Raw genomic sequence first — 6,000 nt, 5'->3', positions numbered from 1 at the left:
ATTCTCTCCGAGCCCTTTCACCTGACACTCCATTATGGGAGCCCAAGGAGTCTAATCATACTGTGATTCCCCAGCGCTGCCTCCTGGGCTTGGGTGTCTCCCAGTCAAAGTTTACCACTCTAACATCCCCTTTAACTTCACCCTCTATGCACCACCTGGCTCATTCTTCTGGTGTAATGGTTCTCTCATCACTATCTTATTCACCAACACCTCTACCCCATGTATACTGGTGACGCTGGTCCCGCAATTGATTCTCTATACCCCAGCTGAAGTGCAGGCCCTCTTGTCTCCCCCAGTGCGAAATAAGCAGGCTGCTTTCCTTCCAATATTGGTGGGTCTCTCACTGGCTGTATCTGCGGTGGGAGCAGGAATTTCTGGTGGAGCTCTAGGACACTCCTTATGGAGGAGTTTACAACTTATGTACAGGACTTAAGTTCTAAACTTGAACAAGCGCTCACTTTTACAGCAGAATCTCTAGCATCTTTACAAAGGCAGGTCACATCCTTGGCACAAGTTACTCTTCAAAATCAACGAGCTATAGACTTACTCACAGCCGAAAAAGGTGGAACCTGTCTCTTCTTGAGGGAAGAATGCTGTTACTACATCAATGAATCAGGCCTTATGGAAACTAATGTAGTCACCATCTTGGCTACCTCTTTGAAAAATCCACCAAACCAAAACCCATTTGCCACCTTCTTTTTAGCCCACTTCCAATCGTGGCTGTTGCCTCTTTTAGGGCCCATATGTCTCCTTTTCCTGATGTGTCTGTTCCTGCCCTGTCTGCTTCGCTTCCTACAGGTCCAATTATGGAAGATCTCTAACCAAACTTTCAACCAGCTTCTGCTTAGGTACTACCAGCCTCTGATGACCGATGAACCCCCAACATCTTCAAGAGAACAGCTCACTCATTGCTGAAGCTCACTACCAGGCGCGATGGAAAGCAACGGACTTCAGACAGTGGGAGACAACGAGCCCGAAGAACCTCTTAATCTGCCATCCTGGATTCTTGAGTCTTTATGTCCTTTTAAGCCTCCTCATGGCCCTTGGTCTCTTCTCTGTCAGTCCCCCAACATGGAACTTCTGCCAAGAACTGACCTTTGCTTTAATTTTTATCTTCATCCTGTTTTTGTTTGCTCTGATCTTCTTCAGGTGCTGGTGACACCATGTCAAGGCAACGCTTCCAGTATTTCCTAGAGTCTCTGTTACAGGACCAGTGGCTGATACCAACTATCTCCTCCATCTAGGACTGGTTCGATGCCACCAACGACTTGTGGTTTCAGGGAACTTTCATAGACTTCGCCCCTATGGAAGTAGCTGTCTATAGCCACTAGGTTTTATTTCTGGTTGCCATGAGTCCCCAGACCTGGCCCTTCCCGAACATTCCACCACTTCCCCTTCTAGGCCCTACAACGCCCCGGCACAGCCGGAAGCAGCCAGATCTGACCAACAATGCCCCAATTCCTAAGAAAACAAAAAGGGAGGAATGTTGGGAAAACATGTAACGGCAGCAGCACCCCAGAGAAAAACCCCAACATGGCGCCTAACGACCCTCTTTCTCTTCTTTTTTCTTTCACTGGCTCGAAACATTCCCGCCTGCAACAATGTTCAAATCCTGCGGGTGGGAAACTTTAGCCCCAATAAGAATTAACTTCTTGGGCTCCGGAACATACATATGGAAGAGCTTGCCAATAAATGGGTGACCCATTATCTACCTCAGCCCTGCTACCTCTCCTTAGATCTGTATAAACCCAGAGCCTTTTGTAATAAAGCGGAATCTCTCCGGTGATTTGTGTCTTGTGGTATCTTCCATTCGTAGTGCAGTACAGCATCTTACACTCCTCAAATTTACTATCCCCCAATAAAAGAGGCCCACAGATATTCAAGGGGATGAAATTGAAAAATGATTATTAAATTCATTACTTGGGGCTGGGGTTGTGGCTCAGCGGTAGAGTGCTCACCTAGCACATTCAAGGCCCTGTGTTCAATTCTCAGCACCACATATAAATAAATAAGTAAATAAACAAATAAATAAAGAAAGAAAGATAAAAGAAAATTTATTACTAAGCTAAAAGAAGATCTGGGAATGAATTAAGGAACAAATGTAGGGGACGAAAGGTAATTTCAATAAAGAAAAAGAAAACCAACCAGATCTTCTTGAAATGAATGACAGAATAAATCAATTAAAATTTCGATTGAAAGTATTACCACTAGTTTAAATTATGTAGAAAATAGAACCTCAGACTTCAAGATAGGGTATACGTATTTTTAAATATTTTTTTTGTTGTAGATGGACAAAATACCTTTATTCTATTTATTATTGTGGTGCTAAGGATCAAACAGGTGGAACACAGGCAGTTTTAGGGCAGTGAAACTATTCTACATGGTAGTTTAATGGTGGACTCAGGTCTTTATACATTTATCAACACTAGTGGCATGAAGGACACTAAAAGCAAGCCCTTGCTTAATGGGCCACAACCTTCTACTAGGCATTTACCAACAGAAGGGCTTACAACTGTAAATATGTATCTTTTACAGCTGAGATACATCTCTCAAGGACTTGTCAGCAGTTCTTTGACAGGTAACCATCAAAGAGTAAGACCTCTCTTGTCTCCTAGACTCCACAAAAGGACAGAATCCCAACTTTAATAATTACCTTCCAACAAACACAGCTGGCTTGGTCTCATTTTTACCAACCACATCTTATACATTATACATTTTATATCTGACTCAGTCTTTTTGCACCCCTTTTAGCTACTTGCTTTCAGTTGGATTTAAAACTCACTAATCTTGGAGGTCTGGAAGTTAAGATAACACACCCAGAGATGGGAGGCTGGGAAATCAGCTCATCCTCAGACTATGTGGCCAGCAGAAACACCAAGAAGCCAGAGTCAGACCAGACAAGGTCATTAAAATCAAGCCCATCAACACAGACAAGAGTCCACCCTGTTTCAATAATATTCTGAGGGACTCTCCCAGTTGGTAAGGCACAACTCCAGGAGGCGAGGAGCTAAACACATGCATAGAATAGTAACTAAAGTAACCTGCAGTTACCTTTACTTTATTAGCAGAGTAAAATTGACACCCCAAGGGGAGACCTGAAGCATAATCAAGAAGAACATAGGTGCAATCTAAACCCCAGCTCTACCTGTAATGACATCAAAAGACGGCGTCCCTCCTACCCTGTAGTTGCCACAAAAGCTGTACCTCTCTGTCCTTTGCTTGGGCAACTGGCACACTCTTAGTCAGAGCTGCATCTCCATTCCTGCTTGAGCAGAAGTCCCCCATAGAGCCTTGACTGTGTGTTCCTATTCACTTGACCCAGGTTGGGGTTTTTGTTTGTTTTGATTCTGGGGATTGAACCCAGGGGAACTTAACCACTGAGCTACATCCCCAGCACTTTCTATTTTTAATTTTGAGACAGGATCTCACTAGTTTGCTTACAGTCTCAGTGAATTGCTGAGGCTGGCTTCCAACCTGCAATCCTCCTTCCTTATCCTCCCAAACCACTGGGATTATAGGCCTGCGCCACCACACGGGGCTCCAGGTTCATTTTTAATGTCACTGTGTCCAAAGTTCCCATCTGATGTGTCATAGCATTGATAACTTCACCTCCAATTCTCTTTCCCCAGCCTTCAATCACCCTGCTTATTTACCCTATAAACAGTCCAATCTGGTTCTCTTTGTCCATTTTTCTACAGCCCAGACAGCTTTTCTGTTTTGTTTTGTTTTCCAGTTTAGGGTTAGTGTCACTGACCACAGTGAGATAATCTGTGGCTGCTTGGGGCCAGCTAAGAAATAGTGCTGGGAGTGCCAGTACTGGTTTAAAACATTTAAATATTTTAAACCCTTTATTCTGGTGTCCTGATATCCTTGCACATCAGAGGTAGTGAGTGCCTTTTGGCACCTTCAGTTTAATCCCTGATGGTTCAAACCCCTTATCATGCAACTGCATAGATCTGTACAGAATGCCTTTCATATACTTCGCCTCTGTCTTTTTCTTTTCAGGGTGTAGTTATTCATTCTGCCAGTCTCCCCAGGCATTTAGTTTGATAGGATACTATTAGTGGAAGAATTGCCTTGCTCCAATGATGAATGTCTCCTGGCCAAATGGGGTCTCCTGTCAGATCTTAAAAGGGGAGACTATTCCTGTCCCCTGTTACTTTAGTAAGATAGATAATGCTGGAACCTAGTGCCATATCATTTGTGGGTGGCAGCCTCCACCCTCCATGGGCAAAAGGGGGCTGAAATGCAGGGCAGAGGACACTTTTTCCATAAAAAGAAAGTTAAAAGTTCTATTGGCCTTTGTTTGATTCATGTTTTAGATGTGATTTTGTATTGTGTTATTTGTCAAGAGCCCGCCCTACCTGACCCTGATGTTTCCAAGAGAAGGCACAAGATTCTACCCGAGACAAGGCTCTACCCCCACCTAAGGCAAACATTTTTTTTTTTTTTTTTTTAATGATGGTCAAGTGTTGGTGAAGATGTAGTAAAACAAGAACAGTCCATATTTCTGGTGAGACTGTGCAGTAACACAACTTTGGAAAACAGCTTGGCCACTTTTAGTAAAGATTGAAATCAACATATTATATAAATAAACTAGGCATGAAAATTGAACATAGTCCTAGCTAAATGCAGCTGGAGTTTAGAGGATGTGTGTCACTGCAGTGCAAGTAATAATAAATTGCAACAACTTTAATGATCATCAAAAAAGGAAACAGATAAATTGTGCTATGATTATTAATATGTTATGCATGGTGCCGAGATTCCCTACCCTCAGTTTGGAAAGAAAGGCAATAATAATCTGAGTCTTTGTTAGTTATAATCTTACTACAAAAATAAAGATCTGGAAATTTGTGACAGCAGGTATAGATGAAATATGGACTCAGTTTTTGATGGCAATCATGAAAATCATAAGCATAGACCTAGAATGTGTAAGCACTGCCTGAGATTTGGAGTTCTGTGAGAGTAAAAGCAAAAGTGACTCCACTTTGTTTAGTAACTCCATTTTGTAAAACGACCATGCCAAGTAGAAGGGTCATGACCAGGGCAAGATGTTCTTTTCCTTTTGCTATAGAAACCTTGAAGAACATGGAACTACCTAATGGGGCATTGTTTCTATAACTAGGGTAATGGGGCTCTGTTTCTGAAACTGGGGTGACTGTGCTAATTATGATTGGCTAAGCGTCCCTCCACCTGACTGTACTCTCCCGCTTCTGTAACTTGGCTTGCTTGCATTGGCTAGACCCCTAAACATCCCTTTTGCGGTTTTCAGGCTTATAAGGAAAGCCCTTGCAATTGATTGGGGCTGATAAGGGGAACAGCTTTATGTTCTGGTCATTCGCCACCCATGCTTCAATAAAGGCTTGATTCGATTATTCGTGAGTGGTCTGGAAGTTATTTTATGAAACCCAGGGATGAAGTTTTAACTATAACAGTTCTTTTCCAGATGTATCCAAGATGACCAATGGTAACTTCTGACGACACAACTCATTTTTTTTTTTTTTAATTTGTATTGAGGATTGAACACAGGGGTGCTCCTGAGCCAGAGTCACAGCTATTTTTATTTTTTATTTTTAGACAGGGTCTTGCTTGCTGAGGCTGAGCTCAAACTTCTCATCTTCTTGCACCAGTCTCTCAAGTTGCTGGGATTACAGATGTGTGCCACCTCAACCAGCGTAGTCATCACAATTCCTAGAAATTCAAATCAATTCAAATTTAGAATCACAAGCATCAAAAACAAACTCTGGGTACCTAAATAGGAAAGGAATTTATTGTAAAGCCATTGGTTAAGAACAAACTTGACAAGAACACTGGGGATCAGGATCCAAAAACTGAGAGAATCCAAGGGAGATTTTACCACCCAAACAAACCACCACAGGCCATCGCTGAAGCTGGATGCTTGTGGCTCCTGTGGACTCAATGGCAACACTGCTGACCTGAGTGAATACTAACCTGTCTTAACTCCATCACTCATGGGAATGAGACCGGGTCACAAGGGAG

The sequence above is a fragment of the Callospermophilus lateralis genome, chromosome 3 (genome assembly GCF_048772815.1).
Source record: "Callospermophilus lateralis isolate mCalLat2 chromosome 3, mCalLat2.hap1, whole genome shotgun sequence".
Classification (NCBI taxonomy): Eukaryota; Metazoa; Chordata; class Mammalia; order Rodentia; family Sciuridae; genus Callospermophilus; species Callospermophilus lateralis.
Note: the sequence above shows the minus strand (reverse complement) of the source record.